The sequence below is a fragment of the Balaenoptera borealis genome, assembly GCF_965194805.1.
Source record: "Balaenoptera borealis genome assembly, chromosome: 1".
Lineage (NCBI taxonomy): Eukaryota > Metazoa > Chordata > Mammalia > Artiodactyla > Balaenopteridae > Balaenoptera > Balaenoptera borealis.
Window position 1 is genome coordinate 28,724,354 of NC_138860.1, and position 20,069 is coordinate 28,744,422.

At 37.3% G+C, this 20,069-nt stretch overlaps 1 protein-coding gene, 1 long non-coding RNA gene and 1 pseudogene across 7 annotated transcripts in view; 2 read left to right on the top strand and 1 right to left on the bottom strand.

Annotated features, from left to right (window-relative positions):
- LOC309605352 (tigger transposable element-derived protein 1 pseudogene) overlaps nucleotides 1-17 on the top strand; it is a 485,483-nt pseudogene extending 485,466 nt beyond the window's left edge. The window contains exon 2 of the transcript XR_014249527.1: nucleotides 7-17. The product of XR_014249527.1 is annotated as a tigger transposable element-derived protein 1 pseudogene (transcript). The remainder of the gene's footprint in view (nucleotides 1-6) is intronic.
- Nucleotides 1-20,069, top strand: part of AKT3 (AKT serine/threonine kinase 3) — a 387,341-nt gene that overhangs the window by 183,683 nt on the left and 183,589 nt on the right. The gene's annotated exons all lie outside the window — the stretch shown is intronic.
- The window catches only part of LOC309605611, an 867,207-nt gene that overhangs the window by 124,667 nt on the left and 722,471 nt on the right, over nucleotides 1-20,069 (bottom strand). The window lies entirely within an intron of this gene.

The window sequence follows — 20,069 nt, forward strand, 5'->3', positions numbered from 1 at the left end:
AAATAGTAAACAGTAATGTGTGATTAATTGCTTCAGAAAATATAGAAAAGAAGAAAAATAGAAAAGAATGAAAATTTACTCAGAGTTCTAATTCTACAACCAGAGTTAGGGACTGATAATATTTTCTTTTATATACTTCCAGTCTTACTCTGTGCAGATGTATTTAGGTCTTTGGTATACATAAAATTTGGTATGTCCTCCCTCCCCACACACCCTTGTCTTCCCTGGCCATTTCTATGTGCTAGATGCTCAGTTTGCTTATGTCTCCACCCATAACCATTGTTGGGCTAGTTACCATGTATCTTTCAGATCTGAGCTTAAAATGTCACATTTCCTACAAAACATTCCCTGACTCTTATAGAAGAGGTAGGACTCCCCTGCTATATACTTAGTTATCTCCTTGTATCCTTTGTATCAAGTATATCTCCACTGTAATCTTTGTTTGCCTTTCTCACTTGACTATAAGATTCTTGACTAGCAAGTATCATATCTTCCTTGCTCATTATTTTATCTTTAGCATGCAGTCCAAGGTCCGACATAGTATTTGTTGACTGGCTGAATGAACGGAACTTTTCCCATGTCAGTATATAGTCTTTGAAAATATTATTCTTTGTGGATTTATAACATCCCATTGAAACATTAATTTTTCCATTTATGTTGGCAAAGCTGGACTTAAGCCATATCTTAATAATTATTACTATTTTTTCAAAATAGTCTCAGCTTTTTTAGTACATTCTTTAAAAGTTTTGATTAAAAAACATAATATGGGGCTTCCCTGGTGGTGCAGTGGTTGAGAATCTGCCTGCCAATGCAGGGGACACACGTTCGAGCCCTGGTCTGGGAAGATCCCACGTGCCGCGGAGCAACTAGGCCCGTGAGCCACAACTACTGAGCCTGCGCGTCTGGAGCCTGTGCTCCGCAACAAGAGAGGCCGCGATAGTGAGAGGCCCGCGCACTGCAATGAAGAGTGACCCCCACTTGCCACAACTAGAGAAAGCCCTCACACAGAAACTAAGACCCAACACAGCCAAAAATTAAAAAAAAATAAAAAAACCCAACAAAATCATAATATGAAATCTACCTTCATAACAAATTTTTAAGTTATGGTATAGTATTATAAACTATATGCACATTACTGTAGAGCAGATCTCTATAACTTTTTCATCTTGCATGGCTGAACCTCCATACCACTGAATAGCAACTCCGCATTTCCCTCTCCCACCCCTGTTAACCACCATTCTACTTTCTGCTTCTATGAGTTTGACTACCTCACCTTATAGATACCTCATATAAGTGGAAGCATACAATATTTGTCTTTCCGTGATTGTTTCATTTCACTTAGCATAACGTCCATGTTGTAGCATATGACAGGATTTCCTTCTTTTTTTTAAGATTATAATGTTCCATTGTATGTTTATACCATATTTTCTTTATCCACTCAACCATCAATGAACATTTAGGTTGTTTCCACCAGTTAGCTATTTTGAATAATACTGCAGTGAACAGGGGAGTACAAATATCTCTTCGAGATCCTGATTTCAATTCTTTGGGATAAATACCTGGAAGTGGATTGCTGGATCATAGGGTAGTTTTATTTTTAAATTTTTTAATTAAAAATTTTTTTTAATTGAAGTATAATTGATTTACAGTGTTGCGTTAGTTTCAGGTATACAACAAAGTGATTCAGTTATACATATAAATCTATTTGTTTTTTCAGATTCTTTTCCCTTATAGGTTATTATAAAATATTGAGTGTAGTTCCCTGTGCTATACAGTAGGTCCTTGTTGGTTATGTATTTTACATATAGTAGTTTGTATCTGTTAATCCCAAACTCCTGTGTTTAATTAATCTTTTGAGGAGCTTCCATAGTGTTTTCCATAGTGGCTGCGCCATTTTATATTCCCATCAGCAGTGCACAAGGGTTCCAATTTCTCCACATTCTCACAGTCTTATAGAGGCCATTCTAACAGGTGTGACATGATGTCTCATGTGGTTTTGACTTGCATTCCCATGTTGATTAATGATGTTGAGCATCTTTTCATATTACTGTGATCATTTGTATATCTTCTTTGAAGAAATAACTATTCAAGTCTTTTGGCCATTTTAAAAAGCAGATTATTTGTTTATAGTAATCTCTTATAATCCTTTTTATTTCTGTAGTATCAGTTTTAATGTCTCCTCTTCCACTTCTGATTTTGAGTCTTCTCTCCTTTTTTTCTTAGTTTAGCTAAAGCTTTGTCAATTTTGTTGATCTTTTCAACAACTCAATTGTTACTTTCATTGAATATTTCTATTCTCTATTTTGTGTGTTTCTGGTCTAATGTTTATTATTTTCTTCCTTCTGCTAACTGTAGGCTTAGTGTGTATGTATAAAGTTAGGTTGCTTATTTGAGGTCTTTGCTCTTTTTTAACGTAGGCATTTATAGCCAAAAAACTTCCATCTTAGTACCGCTTTTGCTGCAACCCGTAAGTTTTGGTATATTGTATTTTTGTTTTCATTTGTCTCAAGATTTTTTTATTTCTCTTTTGATTTCTTCTTGAATTCATTGGTTGTTCAATAGTATGTAATATGCACATATTTGCAGATTTTCCACTTTTCTTTCTGGTATTGATTTCTAGTTCTATTTCATTGTGGTCAAAAAAGATACTTGGTATGATTTCAGTCTTCTTAACTTTGTTAAGACTTGTTTTATGACCAAACATGTTATCTATCTTGGAGAGTGTGCACTTAAGAAGAATGTTTATTTTGCTGCTGTTGGGTGGAATGTTCTTTATATGTCTGTTAGAGCACTTTGATCTATATAGCATTGTTCAAGTTCTGTTTCCACATTGATCTTATGTCTGCATATTCTGTTATTAAAAGAGGGGTTTTGAAATCTCCTATTATTGTAATGCTGTCACTTCTCCAGTTTTGTTAGTGTTTGTTTCATATATTGCTGTCTTGTTGAGTTCATACATATTTATAGTTGTTATATCTCCCTGGTGAATTGACCATCTTATCGTTATATAATGTCATTCTTTGTCTCTTGTGACAGTTTTTGACATAAAGTCTATTTTGTCTGATATAAGTATGGTTACCCCTGCTCTATTTTGTTTATCATTTTTGAATATCTTTTTCCATTCTTGTACTTTAACCTATGTATGTCCTAATATCTAAATTGAGTCTCTTTAGACAACGTATCATGGGATCTTTGTTTATTCATTCAGCCACTCTGTATCTTTTTATTGAGTTAAATCCATTTACCTTTTTAAGGTAATTACTGATAGGGATTTGCCATTTTTTAAATTGTTTTCTGTTTAACTTGTTGCGGTTTTTTTTTTTTTTTTTTTTTTTTTGGTGCCTCTTTTCCTTTCCTGTCATCTTCCTTTGTGTTCCATTGATGTTTTTGTATTAACATGCTTTGATTTCTTTCTCATTTTCTCTTGTGTATTTTTTATAGGTATTTTCTTTGTAGTTACCTTAGAGCTGATATAAAATATCTTAAAGTTGTAACAATCTATTTAAAAATGTTAATAACTTCAGTTGCATACAGACCTCTACTCTTTTACTTAAATCCTCATACTTTATGTTCTTGGTGTCATAATCACATCTTTTTATATTGAGTATCCATTAACATGTTTTTATATTTATAGTTTTTTAAATACTTTTGTCTTTTAACTTCTGTACGAGAATTAAGTGACTTACATACCATTGTTACAGTATTCCAATATTATGTATTTTTAATATCTGTTTGTGTTTCTGTCTAGTGTCCTTTTGTTTCAACTTGAAGGACTCCCTTCAGCATTTCTTGTAAGGCAGGTCTAGTAGTGATGAACTCCCTCAGCTTTTGTTTACCTGGGAAAGTCTTTATTTCTCCTTTATTTTTGAAGGAGAAAGTTTTGACAGTTATTTATTCTTGGTTGGCAGTTTTTGCCTTTAAACACTTTGAATATATCATTTCACTGCCTTCAGACCTGCAATGTTTCTGCTGAGAAATCCACTGATAGTCTTACAGAGACTCCCTTGTAGGTGATGAGTAGCTTTTCTCTTGCTTCTTTAAAGATTCTCTCTTTGTGTTTGACTTTTTTTTTTTTTTTTTTTTTAATCTTGTGTTCCAAACCCCTAAATCTGGGTATGTTATCTTCTCAAATGGCTGCTCTTTCTTTTTTTTTTTTTAAACTTTGGGTTTATTTATTTATTTATTTTTGGCTGTGTTGGGTCTTCGTTCCTGTGCGAGGGCTTTCTCTAGTTGCGGCAAGTGGGGGCCACTCTTCATCGCGGTGCGCGGGCCTCTCACCATCGCGGCCTCTCTTGTTGCGGAGCACAGGCTCCAGACGCGCAGGCTCAGCAATTGTGGCTCACGGGCCTAGTTGCTCCGCGGCATGTGGGATCTTCCCAGACCAGGGCTCGAACCCGTGTCCCCTGCATCGGCAGGCAGATTCTCAACCACTGCGCCACCAGGGAAGCCCTGTGTTTGACTTTTGACAATTTCATTATAATGTGTCTTAGTGTAGACTTTTTTTTTGGTTCATCCTAGTTGAATCTGGATGTCCCTTTCCTTTCCCATATTTGGGAAGTTTTCAGCTATTATTTTTCCAAATAAGCTTTCTGCCCCCTTTTCCCTTTCTTCTCCTTCTGGGACTCCCGTAGTGTGTCTAATGTCCATTTGATGGTACCTCATATGTCCCTTAGACTTTCTTCACTCCTTTTCATTCTTTTTTCTTTTTGCTCCTTTACCTGGATAGTTTCAAATGACATGTTTTTGAGTTTGCTGATTCTTTCTTCTACTTGATCATGACTGCTGTTGAACCTGTCTGTTTAATTTTTCAATTCAGTTATTGTATTCTTAACCTCCAATTTAAAAATATATATTCTCTCTCTGGTGATATTCTCATATTGTTCAAGTATCATTGTACTGAGGTCATTGAGCATCTTTCTTACAGTTATTTTGAATTCTTTGTGAGATAATTGATATACCTCTTTGTCGGTAGGGTCTGGAGAATTATTTAATTCTCTTAATTGGGTCATGTTTCCCTGTTTCTTCATTTGTCTTGTAAGTTTGTGTTGGGATCTGCACACTTGTAAAAACAGCCACCTCTCCCATCTTTAGAAATTGGCTTAGTGCAGGGAATGACCTTTACCAGTCAGCCCAGCTACAGATTCTAGTGAACTCTTCAGCGTTGTCTGTGGATGTGACTTCTCTGGATTGGTGCATGTAAATCTCCAGTTAGAAAGACTTGCGGGTTTCTTTTTTCAGGAGCTCATAATCTCTTGCTCCTTCTAGTGCTTGTCTCCAGTACTGCAGATTCTCTGGAGCCACTGCAAGTCCCCTAGCTCTGTTTTGTTCTCAGCACCACCTAGGCTTCTAGATTATGCCAGGTCTCATCAGTGCTCCAAGTCAGATGAGACAGAACCCAGTCCCGTGGGCAGTTCCCGAAAAACCAGAATATTGGATGCACACTGAACTCTTCTCTTTATCCCCTGAGGGAGAGGCTGCTTACTTGGGATACAGGAGTCTCTTAACTGATTTTTGGATTTCTCAGAAAGGAAATTAATCTATGTATTGTTATTGAGTCAGTGTCTCTTTGGGGGGAAAGGAGGATCTAGGGCTTCCTATTCTGCCATTTTTCTGATGTCTCCAGAGCATTCTTCAGGTTATTTTTTTAAGGACTAAAGAAAATCTTTATTAGTATTTTAAATGAACTGCCTTAAACTTATAAATTAATTTGGAAAACATTGATACATTTAAATATTTAGCATTACACTAGAGTACATGCTGTTTATATTCACTTAAATACTTTGGTAGAGTTTTTTCTCTATTTGAAACAGCGAGCTTATTTGTAGCTATTTCATATTTTTATTGCTTTTGTGATTAGGATGTTTGTCATTATTTTTTCTTATTTCTTGGTCTGAAAGAAAGCTGTTGGTTTCTGTTTATTATGTAACTCAAAACATTTATTCTTTTGTTGACATAGCATCTTCAGGCAACACTAGTTTCGTCTCTTCCTTTCTGATCATATTATCTATTATTTCTCTGTGTTTCTAAGCAATATTTAATAATTTTCATGACAGCAGGTATACTTTTTTCTCCTATTTTAATAAATGTACTTCAAAATATTCACTGTTAAATATGATTTTTATATATACTTTATTATGTGATACAGGAACATTGACTTTATGAAACAAGTCATTTCCTTTTCTTATAGCTAATCACTTTGTCACCACCATGCCCCACTACACTCACACCCACAATTGCATGTTCCCCCCTCCCCCCCCTTGTGTTATAGCTATATTTATCTACCTGTAGTTTACCAAATACTAATACTGGGTTCTCACATCACCTGGAGCTCTTTCTGGCTTTTTTGCCCCTATGATAGGAATACCTTCCTTTGTCTCTCTGTTCCTCACATTCTCTTCCTGTACCAGCTCATTGTACATTTCCATTTATAAATCACCTTTCTCTTTTGATCCCCATCCCAAACTTTCCATTGTTTTTCTTAGACACCACTGTACTCAACACATACTTGTTATATTTTACCTGTAACACCTTGTGATACTTATTCACAATACCAATAAGCTTCCCCTATCACTGTAAGTTCTCCCTACTCCATGCCTTATTTGAGCTTTAGCAGCACTCATATATTAGATATTTTAATTAAATACTTGTTTCCAGATAAATGATTAGCTTATGAAACTTGTTTAGTTTTTGTATAAGTGGTATATACTTTAAGATGAATACGTTTTCATAGGGGTCTCTGTTCTGTTTTCTAAATTGACTGCATTTTCCAACATTACATAAGAATTAGAAAATTCTTCTAATAATTAGATACCTTCTAATTAATTAGATACCTTCTTTCAATTAGTGAGATACTTGGGCCCAATATTCTTTTGCATATATGTATATATACACACACACACACACGCATATATACATATACCACACACACACACATATACATACATACACACACACACACACCTCTGTGTTGTTCACTTATGGTGAATTAGGTAATTTAGGTCAGTAATCCACCTAAGAACTTACTAGAAAAGCTGGACAGAATTTTCACAAAAAGGGCTGGGGGGAAGTGACATCCAAGAGCCAATAAGGATGTGAAGAATTATGGGCCAAAACACTCTGGAAGAAAGAAACCCAGAAAAGTGAGCCCACTCTTTCTCTAGGGGTATCTGCCAATTCTAGAAGACATGTCTGAGATGTTAAGATTTGGAGTAACTGTCAGATCTGTGAATCAAATTTTGGAATCCAGGGCCTACCAAAAGGAGACATGGTAAATGACTATATTTTAGGTTGGCACTCTAAAGGACTATACCCTAGAATAAAATGTAAACTGGATATAGACTTACCTTTTAAAGATTGAAGTCTAGCATTAAATTATTTCATTCCTTAAATTTGGTTAACATAATCCACTTCTGCGAGTCTCCTATGAGCCTGCTAAAAGCAAATCTCTAAAAGAAGATTATATCTTATTAGGCCTCAAACTATTTCCTTTTTCATGTACATTGTTCAATACTCATTTAAAAAAACAAGTATACAAATATTCAAGACAGTGTGGCCAAAACCACAAAAACAAAATAGACAACAGAGTAAGATTCATAGGGGCTCCAGATAATGGAGTTATCAGGCAGATTGAAATAAATATGTATTAGTATGTTCAAGGAAATAAAAGTTAAGGCTGAGAAATTCAGCATAGAGCTAGAAATTATAAAATAATGAATAAAACGAGAATTATAAAATTGAAAAATAAGATATTTAAAGTTCTTAGTGTTAGTGGGAGGTTTTAGTAATAAATTTAGCCTAGCATTAGGGAAAGTTAGTGAACTCAAAGATATGGTTCTAATAATATCCAGTTGAAAAATGAAAAGATAGAAGGGTAGAAAATAAAGATAAATAAGAGCAGAATGTAAGATAAAGGGAATGCAGTGAGATGGTCTTACATAACACACAACTGGAGTCTCAAAAAATAAGAGTGAAAGAATGGGGCAGAAAGTATTTGAAGAGACAATGGCTGAAAACTTTCTAAAATGGCTAAAAAGGTATCAAATCACTTATTCAGGAAGTCCTATAAATCTTATAGAGAAAAAATAGAAGGAAAACCCACCTAGTTTCGTTAGACCTTTTTTTTTTTTTTTAATTTTATTTATTTATTTATTTATGGCTGTGTTGGGTCTTCCTTTCTTTGCGAGGGCTTTCTCTCTAGTTGTGGCAAATGGGGGCCACTCTTCATCGCAGTGCACGGGCCTCTCACTATCACGGCCTCTCTTGTTGCGGAACACAGGCTTCAGATGCGCAGGCTCAGTAATTGTGGCTCACGGGCCCAGTTGCTCCGCGGCATGTGGGATCTCCCCAGACCAGGGATCGAACCCATGTCCCCTGCATTGACAGGCAGATTCTCAACCACTGCGCCACCAGGGAAGCCCTCGTTAGACTTTTGAAAACAAAAGAAAGTGGGAAAATCATCAAAGCACATAGAGATAAAAATTACTTTGCCTTCAGAGGAGCAACAATCAGATCAAGAGGTAAGAGATCAACAGAAACCACTGACATGGAATGTATAGAATGGAATGATAGTTGGAGTTAATGTGCTGAAAGAAAATAAGTGCTAATGACCTAAAATCTTTTCCAGAAATAAAGGTAAAATGAAAGTATTTCAGTTGAATATTTTAATAATTTCACTCAAATATTGATAACAATTTAAGAGGTATGGCCAACATGGTGGAGAAGGGAGACGTTGAGCTCTACTCCTCCCACAGGCACATCAGAATTGCAACTGTTTACAGATGAGAACAACCTGAAGACTAGCAGGAGAGATTTTTCAAAACTAAAGATATAAAAATGGGTAAGAGGAGTGGAGACAGTTGCAGAGGTTCTCCCCAAAGGGTGAGAGGTCCAAGCCTTACATCAGGCTCCCCAGCACAGGGGTCCTGCACCAGGAAGAGGAGCACCCAGAATGTCTGGCTTTGAAAGTGAGCAAGACTCACATACAGGAGAGCTGGAGGACTATAGGAAACAGACTTGCTCTTAAAGGGCTCATGTAAAATCTCCCAGTGCAGAGGCCACAGAGGCAGTAATTTGAAGAGAGCCTGAGTCAGACCCACTTGCTTGATGATCTTGAGCCTCCCAGAGAGGCAGAAGGCAACTATGACTCCCCCTAGGGATATAGATGCTGGAAGCAGCCATTTTGGAGAGCTCCTTCTACCAAAAGGACACTGGTGCTGGTAAGCACCATTTTGAAGTTTTCCCTCTAGATTATCAGCACTGGTAGCTTGCCCACCCATCAGCCAGGAAGCATCAGCATGGAACCCAACAGGTCCTGGCTCTGCCCACCAGCCCCAGGGCCCCACACACCAATGGGTCTGGATCAGCCTTGGGAGCCCTCAGGCACCACAGTCAACCTACTAGTGGGCCAGCACCATCACTGGGACCTCCCAGAACCCACAAACAGCTGGCTTGGGACATGACCTAGCTATCCCACCAACCGGGTAGCACCAACCGGCTAGCACCCAAATACCCTGGGCCCTGCAGCTGGTGACCCCAGAACCTGGCCTTGACCACCAGCAGATAAGAACTAGCCTCAGCACCTCCTGGGCCATGAAACCTGCTGTATTGGGACCCAGCCCCACCAACTAGTAGGCTGGCAGCCTCTACATGTCAAGGCCTGTTATCCAGCCAACTTGGGGGTCAACACCCCCTACCACTGTGCCTATGGTGGTCAGCCCTGCCACAAGAGAAGGGCCCATACAGCCCACATGGAGGCACCATATAGCTCTGGTGACCAGAGGGAGGTGTGCTGCTAAGCCCCATATGATGACTCCTACATAAGGCCATTTCTCTAAATTGGGAAATGTAACCAACCTACCTAATACATAGAAATAAAAACAGAGAATTATGCAAAATGAGGTAACAGAGAAATATGTTCCAAACGAAGGAACAAGATAAAACCCCAGAAGAACTAAGTGAAGTAGAGGAAAGCAATTTACTGGATAAAGAGTTCAAGGTAATGATCATAACGATGCTCAACATACTCAGTAGAAGAATGGATGAACACAGTGAGAAGTTTAACAAAGAGAAAATGTAAAGAAGAACCAAAGAAAGCTGAAGAATACAATAGCTGAAATAAAAAATATTCTAGAAGGAATCAATAGTAAATTAGATGATAGACGGAAAGATCAGTGAACTGGAAGACAGAGAGTAGTGGAAATCACACAGATGAACTGAAAAAAGAAAAAGGAATTAAAAAAAATAAAGTTAGTTTAAGAGACCTGGGGACAACATCAGGCATACTAACATTCACATTATGAGAGGTCCCAGAAGGAGAAGAGAGAGAGAAAGAGGAGAGAACTTATTTGAATAAATAATAGCTAAAAACTTCTTTAACCTGGAAAAGGAAACAGACATCTGGTCCAGGAGACATAGAGGCCAAAATAAAATGAACCTAAAGAGATTCATACCAATACATACTGTAATTAAAATGGCAAAATTTAAAGAAAGAGAATCTTGAAAGTAGCAAGGGAAAAGCAAGTAGTTATGTACAAGGGAACTTCCATAAGACTATGAGCTGACTTTTCAGTAGAAACTTTTACAGGCCTGAAGGGTGTGTCATGATATATTTAAAGTGATGAAAGGAAAAAATCCTACGATCAAGAATGCTCTACCTAGCAATGCTGTCATTCAGATTTGAAGGAGAGAGAAATAGTTTTATAGACAAAATCTAGAAGAGTTTAGCAGCACCAAACCAGCTATATAAGAAATGTTAAAGGGACTTCCCTGAGTGGGAAATAAAAGACCACAACTAGAAAATATGAAAATTACTAAAGGAAACATCTCATTGGTAACCAGGCAAATATATAATAATGATGGTACGTCAATCACTTTTAAAGCTAGTAGAAAGGTTAAAAGACAAAAGTAGTAAAATCATTTATAGCTACAATAGGTAGTTAAGGGACACACAAAACAAAATGATGTAAAATATGTCTAAAACATTAAATGTGTGTGTGTGGGTGGATTGTTAGAATGTGTTTGAAGTTAAGTGATCATCAACTTAAAATGATCACATACAATGTTAATATAATGCAAATGTGATACTAAAGCTAGTCATCGTGTCACAAGGGAAGAGAACAAAAGAAGAAGAAAGGAACAATAAAGAAGCACAAAAACAACCAGAAAGCAATAAATAAAATGCCAGTAAATACAAAATGCCAATATATAGAGTTTAAAGCAAAGACTGTAGCAAGAGACAAAGAAGGATATACATGATGATAAAGGGATCAAGAAGAATATATAAAAATTGTAAATATATATGCACCCAACATAGGAGCACCTAAATACATAAAGCAAATATTAAAGGGAGATATTGACAATAACACAATAATAGGGGATTTTAACATCCCACTTACATCAATGGACAGATCATCGAAACAGAAAAATCAGTAAGGCAATACTGGCCTTAAATTTCACATTAGACCAGATAATACACACACACACACACACACACACACACACATAGAGAGAGAGAGAGGATATTCCATCTAAACCCAGCAGAATACACATTCTTTTCAAGTGCACATGAAAGACTCTCCAGGATATATCACATGCTAGGCCACAAAACAAGTCTCAACAAATTTAAGAGGATTGAAATTATATCAAGCATCTTTTCTGACTGTGAAGGTATGAGACTAGAAATCACCTACATGGACACATGGCAGCTAAACAATATGTTACTAAACAATCAGTGGGTCACTAAAGAAATCATAGAGGAAATAAAAGAATATTTTGAGACAAATGAAAACGGAAACACGATTCAAAATCAGTGGGATACAGCAAAAGCAGCTCTAAGAGGGAAGCTTATAATAATACATGCCTACCTCAGGAAACAAGAAAAATCTCAAATAAGCACCCTCACCTTTCACCTAAGAAAACTAGGAATAGAAGAATAAAGAATAAACAAAACCCTGAGTTAGTAGGAAGAAACAAATAATAAAGACCAGAGTAGAAATGAATAAAATAGAGACTGAAAAAATAATAGAAAATATCAATGAAACTAAAAGCTGGTTCTTTGAAAAAGTAAACAAAATTGAAAATCCTTTAGACAGACTCATCAAGAAAAAGAGAAAAGGGCCAAAATGAATAAAATCTGAAATGAAAGAGGAGACATTACAACCAAAACCACAGTAAAGAAAGGATCATAAAAGAATACTGTGAACAATTATACACCAGTAAAATGGACAACCTAGAAGTAATGGATGAATTACTAGAAATGTACAATCTCCCAAAACTGAATGAGGAAGAAATAGAGTATATGAACAGACCAGTTACCAGTAACTGAAATTGAATCAGTTAAAAAACAAAACAAAACCTTCCAACAAACAAAAGTTCAGGCCAGACAGCTTTTCAGGTGAATTCTACCAAACATTTAAAGAAGAGCTAATACCTATCCTTGTTAAGCTATTCTAAAAAAATTAAAGAGGAAGAAATGCTTAAATAAATGGTGTTGGGAAAACTGGCTGCTTCATGCAAATGAATGAAACTGAACTACTTTCTTAAACTATATACAAAATAATATCAAAATGAATTCAAGACTTAGACGTGAGACCTGAAAGCACAAAACTCCTAAAAGAAAACATAGTCAATATGCTCTTTTTTTTTAATTAATTAATTTATTTATTTATTTATATTTGGCTGCATTGGATCTTCGTTGCTGCACGTGGGCTTCCTCCAGCTGCGGCGAGCAGGGGCTACTCTTCATTGCAGTGTGCGGGCCTCTCACTGCGGCGGCCTCTCCCATTGCAGAGCATGGGCTCCAGGTGCACGTGCCTCAGTAGTTGTGGCACGCGGGCCCAGCAGCTGTGGCTCGCAGGCTCCAGAGCGCAGGATCAGCAGCTGTGGCGCACGGGCCTAGTTGCTCCATGGCATGTGGGATCCTCCCGGATCAGGGCTCGAACCCGTGTCCCCTGCATTGGCAGGCGGACTCCCAACCACTGCTCCACCAGGGAAGCCCTCAATATGCTCTTTGACATCAGTCTTAGCAATATTTTTTTGATAGGTCTTCCCAGGCAAGAAAAACAAAAGCAGAAATAAACAAATGAGAATATATCAAACAAAAGCTTCTACACAGTGAAGAGAACCATTAACAAAACAAAAAGGCAACTTACTAAATGGGAGAAGGTATTTGCAAATGATATATCCAATAAGAGGTTAATATTCAAAATACATAAAGAACTCTCACACCGTTCAATATCAGGAAAACAATCTGAATAAAAAATAAGCATAGGATCTGAATAGACATTTTTCCAAGGAAGACATACAGATGGCCAGCAGAACCATGAAAAGATGCTCAAAATCACTAACTACCAGGAAAATGGAAATCAAAACCACAATGAGATATCATCTCACACCTGTTAGAATGGAAATTATCAGAAAGATAAGAAATAACAAGTGCTGATGAGGATGTGGGGAAAAGGGAACCCTTGTACACTGTTGGCAGGAATGTAAATTGGTGCAGCCACTATGGAAAACAGTATGGAGGGTCCTCAAAAATTAAAAATAGTACTACCATCCAAGCTAGCAAGTTTACTTCTGGTTATTTTTCTGAAGAAAATGGAAACACTAATTTGAAAAGATGTATGCACCCTTGTGTTCATTGCAGTATTATTTAAAGTAGCCAAGCTATGGAAGCAACCTTAGTGTCCATCCATAGATGAATGGATAAAGAAGATGTGGTATGCATATACAATGGAAAAAAGAATGAACTCTTGCCATGACAACATGGATGAACCTAAAAGAGTATTATACTAAGTGAAGTAAGGCAGACAAAGACAAATACCATATGATTTCAGTTATATGTGGAATCTAAAAAACAAAACAGAAACACTCATAGATATGGAGAATAAGCAGGTGGTGGCCAGATAGGGAGGATGCAAAGAAAAAAAAAAAGGTACCTATGTGATGTAATGAATGCTAATTAGCTTTACTGAAGTATTCGGTTCACAATGAATATTTATATTTTTAAAGGAATTTTAAAGTGCAGAGCAGAGAAAAGATTACTGATACAGTTTGTTACCAGCAGGCCTGCTGTAAAGGAAATCCTTCTTCAGACAGAATTAAAATCATTCCAAATAGGAGGAAAGATGTAAGAATAAATGAAAAAATTAAAATAGTAAATAAGTTGATAAAGCCAAATGAGTATTGATCTTATGAACAATAATAATATATTTTGTGGTTTGATTATATAAAGAATAAAACAAATCTGAAATAATAGCGTAAATTGAGGTCGACGGGAAAATGGAGTTCATTTCTAGAGACATCACCGTGTTTTCTGGGAAGAGTTAGAAGTATTGATGTATTAGACTTTGCTGAGTCAGAGATGAATGTTATAATTTCAAGGATAACTTCTAAAAGGAAAGTAAGGGTATGATGATCATCAAGATAATATGAAGAGAAATAGAATCATAAAAAATTAATGAATCTGTTTTATATTATATAAGTGAACTCTGTGTAAGTTAAGAGTGTATTTTAAAATAATACAGAATAAGATGGCTGAAAACTCTGAAGGAAAACTGAACTGGAATTCTGAAAAAAGTGTAAAATAATAAAACAAAACTAGAAAGGCAAAGAGGAAAATAAGAGGAAACAAGCAGAAAAAAATAAAATAGTGGACTCTTGTGCAACCATATAAATAATTGTATCAAATATTAATGTATTTAACACTGCAGTTAAAAGGCAGAGAATTTCAGAATTGATGAAAATGCAAGGTTTACTTAAATACTCTCTGTAAGAGATGTACTTTAAATATAAAGAAAGCTAGGTTGTATCATGCATTCATTAAGCATAAAAAGGAGATTTGCTATATTATATGAGATTTCAAAATAAAATATTACTAGAAACCAGTAAGACAGCTATGATAAAAGGGTTGATTGATCTGGATGATATACAATTATTAATATGTATGCATACAATAATGATTAAAAAAAGAAGAACAGACAATCCCACAATCATATTTGGAAATTAAAAAATTTTTTTCAATAAGAGCAACTAGACAAAAAATCAACAAAGACATAGAATTATACTACCACCATGATGTAATTGATATTTACAGACTACTACACCCAAAATTGGCAGAATAAACAGTTTTCAAATGCATATGGTTAATTCACCAGGATTAATTGTATCCTGGTTTATAATCCTGGATTATAAAATGATTGATCAGAAATCAAGTGTATAAGAAAACCAGAAAAGCTGCAGGTGTTTGGAAATTGAATAACATACCTCTTAGTAATCACTGAGTCAAAAACAAAATTCAAAAGAGCCATTACAAATTACAGCTGATCTTTGAACAATATGGGTTCGAACGGCACTATTCCACTTATATGTGGATATTTTTTCAATAAATACGTACTCCAGTGCTACACAATGCTTAGTTGGTTGAATCTGAGGATGCAGAACCACAGATACTGGCGGGTTCAATACGGCAGAGTAGGAGGACGTGGAGTTCTCGTCTCCTCACAACTAGGGGACCTACCAGGCGCTGGTGGGGGAGCTCGCACACCTGAGGGGATGGGAGGAACCCCCGAGCGATCGGGTAGGACGTTGGGGGAGGGAGTGGGGAGGAGAAGTGGAGGCCAGACAGGACTGGTGCCCCTGAGGGGTGGCTGGGGGAGGGGAAGAGTTCCCACGCCTGGAGGGGCCCACTCACAGAGAGAGGATCAACAGGGACAGGGAGAGACTCTCAAGGGATCAGAGGATTGGAAGGGAACACGGCCAGTGTTTCCTCTGCCCACTCGGGCCTATGGAGTCTGCTGAGGTCCAGGGCTTGATCTTCTGCCCTCTGAGGGCCCCTCTGGCTGCATGGGTCCTGGGGGCGTGGGAGGGAGAGGGAGGAAAAGTAGAGGCTAGATGGGGACTGGTGCCCCTGAGGGGCGGCTGGGGGAGGTGAAGGGGTTCCCACTCAGGAGGGGCCTACCCATGGTGAGGAGATAAGCGGGAATGGAGGGAGACCTTCTTGGGATCGGAGGATGAGAAGGGAACACAGCCAGCATTTCCCCCACCCACTCAGGCCCAGGGAGCCTGGTGAGGTCCAGCACCTGATCCTCTGCCCTCCAAGGCCCCCTCCAGCCACGTGGGGCCTGGGGGCATGGGAGGGAGGAAAAGTAGAGGCAAGAAGGGACTGGTGCCCCTGAGGGACAGCTGGGGGAGGGACCACCCTGAGGCCCCTCTGGGGGCCTAGGCCCCGCCCCACCACCATCCCCCCCAGGGCCTCTTCCGCCCGCCTAAGCCTAGGCCCTGCCCCCGCCTAGCCCTGCCCCCCGCAGCCAAGCCTTTTTTTTTTTTTAAACAGCATGAGCAAGTGGGTTTTATTCCAGAAATGCAACATTGATTTAATATTAAGACTCAATTAAGTTAAATATACCACATCAATAGAATAAAGGACAAAAACCACATTATCATCTCAGTAGCTGCATAAAAAACATTGGGCAAAATTCAACATCCCTTCATGATAAAAACACTCAAACTAGAAACAGAAAGAAACATCTTCAACCTGATATAAGACATCCACGAAAAACCCACATCTAACACCATACTTAATGGTGAAAGGCAGAGATGCTTCCCCCTAAAATCAGGAACAATGCAAGAATGTCATCTCTCACCACTTTTTTTCTACATTGTTCTGGACAGGGCTATTAGGCAAGGGAAAGAAATAAAATGAATCTACATTGGAAAAGAAGTAAAACTTTTCTATTTGCAGACAACATAATCCTGTGTGAAGAAAATCCTAAAGAACCCCTGCCCCCCACACAAAACTATTAGACCTAATACAGGGGCTCAACAAGGTTACAATACAAGATCATATACAAAAATCAATTGTATTTCTATATACTTACAATGAATAATTCAAAAATGAAATTAAGAAAACAGTTCCATTTACAATAGCATCAAAAGGATAATATACTTAGGAATAAATTTAACAAATGACATACAAGACTTGTACACTGTAAACTACACAAAACATTGTTGAGTGAAATTAAAGAAGATCTAAATAAGTGGAAAGGCACCTCACATTCACGGATTGGAAGACTTAGTGTTAAGATGGCAATACTCCGCTAGTAGACCTACTGATACAATAAAATCCCTATCAAAATTTGAACAGCTCTTTCCCCCCAGAAATTAACAATCTGACCCTAGAATTCTAACAATAACAAATAAAAGGGTCCCAGAATGGACGGAACAGTCTTGAAAAAGAACAAAGTTCAAGTACTCACACTTCCCAATTTCAAAACCCACTACAAAGCTACTATAGTCAAGACAGTATTGTACTGACATACGGATAGTATGTAGCCAGATAATGGAATAGAATGAAGAGTCCAGAAACAAACTCATATCTCTGTGGTCAGTTGATTATTGTCAGGGGTGCCAAGGCCATTCAATGGCAAAGAATAATGTTTCAACAAATGGTCTTGGGATAACTGGATGTTCACATGCAAAAGAATGAATTTAGACCTATACCTCACACTGTATACAACAATTAACTAAAAATTGATCAAAAACCTAAATGTAAGAGCTAAAACTATAAAACACTCAGAAGAAAACATAGATGTAAATGTTAATAATCTTGGATTAGGCAATGATTTCCTAGGTATGATACAAAAAGCACAGCAAGAGAAGAAACAAAAATAGGTAATTTGGAATCATCAAAATTAAAACTTTTATCCTTTAAAGGACACTATCAAGAAAGTGAAAAGACAACCCATAGTATGGGAGAAAATGTTTGCAAATCGTATACGTTATAAGGGACTTGTATCCAGAATGTACAAAGAAATCTTACAACTCAATACAAAAGACAAATCACACATTTAAAAAATGGGCAAAGGATTTGAATAGAAATTTCTCCAAAGAAGATATACAAATAGCCCATGAGCACATGAGAAGGTGCTCAACATCATTAGCTTCAGGAAAACAAAAATCAAAGTCACAATGAGATACCACTTCACACGCACTGGGATAGCTACAATAAAACAGACAGATAATAACAAGTGTGGAGAAATTAGAAGCCTCATACAGTGCTGGTTGGAGTGTAAAATGGTACAGCTGCTTTGGAAAACAATATGGCAGGTCCTCAAAAGTTAAATATAGAGTTACCATATGACCCAGCAATTCCTCTCCTAGGTATATACCACAAAGAAATAAAAACTTATGTATACTCAAAAAAACTTGTATATGATGTTCATAGTAGCATTATTCATAATTGCCAAAAAGTACAAACAATAGAAATATCCATGAACTGACAACTGGATAAATAAATATGGTACATTTTTACAATGGGATGTTATTCAAAAATAATAAGAAATGAAGTACATCATGGATGAGCCTTAAAAACATTTTGTTAAATCACAAGAAGCCAGGCGTAAAGAACAATATATTGTATGATTCCATTTATGTCAAATGCTCAGAACAGGCAGACAGACAGAAAGTACATTGGTAGATGCCTAGGGTTAGGGTTTTTCGTTGGGGTGATTAAAATGTTCTTAAGTGTGCTTAAGTTGTGATGATGGTTGCACAATTTTGTGAACATACTAGATATCACTGACTTGTTCACATTAAAGGAGTACTTTGTGTGATATGTATTTATATTCCAATAAGGCTGTTAAAATTGATATAAGTAAATAAATTAATTAAATAACATTTCAGTCCATGTCACATATTCCAGTAATCCCAAAGCTTCTCTGGAAATGACTGCTGTGATGCATGGATTGTAGTATCTTGGCTCCCAGGGCGGAGGTTGGGCCTGAGCTCCTGTGGTGGGAGCGCTGAGTCCAAACAGCTGGACTAACAGAGAACCTCAGACCCCAGGGAATCTTAATCAGAGCGAGGTCTCCTGGAGGTCCTCATCTCAGCACCAAGACCCAGCTCTACCCAACTGCCTGCAAACTCCAGTGCTGGATGCCGCAAGCCAAACAGCCAGTAAGACAGGAACACAGCCCCACCCATCAAAAAAAGAAAAGAGATGACAAAAACCTGTTACAGATGGAGGAGCAAGGTAAAAACCTACAAGACGAAATAAAAGAAGAGGAAATAGGCAACCTACCTGAAAAAGAATACAGAGTAATGATAGTAAAGATGATCCAAAGTCACAGAAATAGAATGGAGGCATGGATCAAGAAAATACAAGAGATGGTTAACAAAGACCTAGTAGAACTAAAAACCAAACAAACAGTGAATAACAACACGATAACTGAAATGAAAAATACACTAGAAGGAATCAATAGCAGAATAACAGACAGAAGAATGGATAAATGAGCTGGAAGATAGAATGGTGGAAATAACCACTAAGGAGCAGAATAAAGAATGAAAAGAACTAAGGACAGTCTCAGAGACCTCTGGGACAATATTAAATGCAACAACATAACAAATTATAGTGGTCCCAAAAGAAGAATAGAAAGAGAAAGGGTCTGAGAAAATATCTGAAAAATTATAGTTGAAAACTTCCCTAACGTGGGAAAGGAAATAGCCACCCAAGTCCAGGAAGCACAGAGAGTCCCATATAGGATAAACCTTAGGAGAAACACACCAAGACACATATTAATCAAACTAACAACAATTAAATTCAAAGAAAAAAAATTAAAAACAGCCAAGGGAAAAGCAACAAATAAAATACAAGGGAATCTCTATAAGGTTATCAGCTGATTTTTCAGCAGAAACTGCAGGTCAGAAGGGAGTGGCAGGATATATTTAAAGTGATGAAAGGGAAAAACCTACAAGCAAGATTACTCTACCCAGCAAGGATCTCATTCAGATTTGATGGAGAAATCAAAAGCTTTACAGACAAACAAAAGCTAAGAGAATTCAGCACCACCAAACCAGCTTTACAACAAATGCTAAAGGAACTTCTCTAGGTGCGCAACACAAGAGAAGAAAAAGACCCACAAAAACAAACCCCAAACAATTAAGAAAATGGTAATAGGAACATACATTTCAATAATTGCCTTGAATGTAAATGGATTAAATGCTCCAAGCCAAAGATACAGACTGGCTGAATGGATACAAAAACAGGACCCATATATGCTGTCTTCAAGAGATCC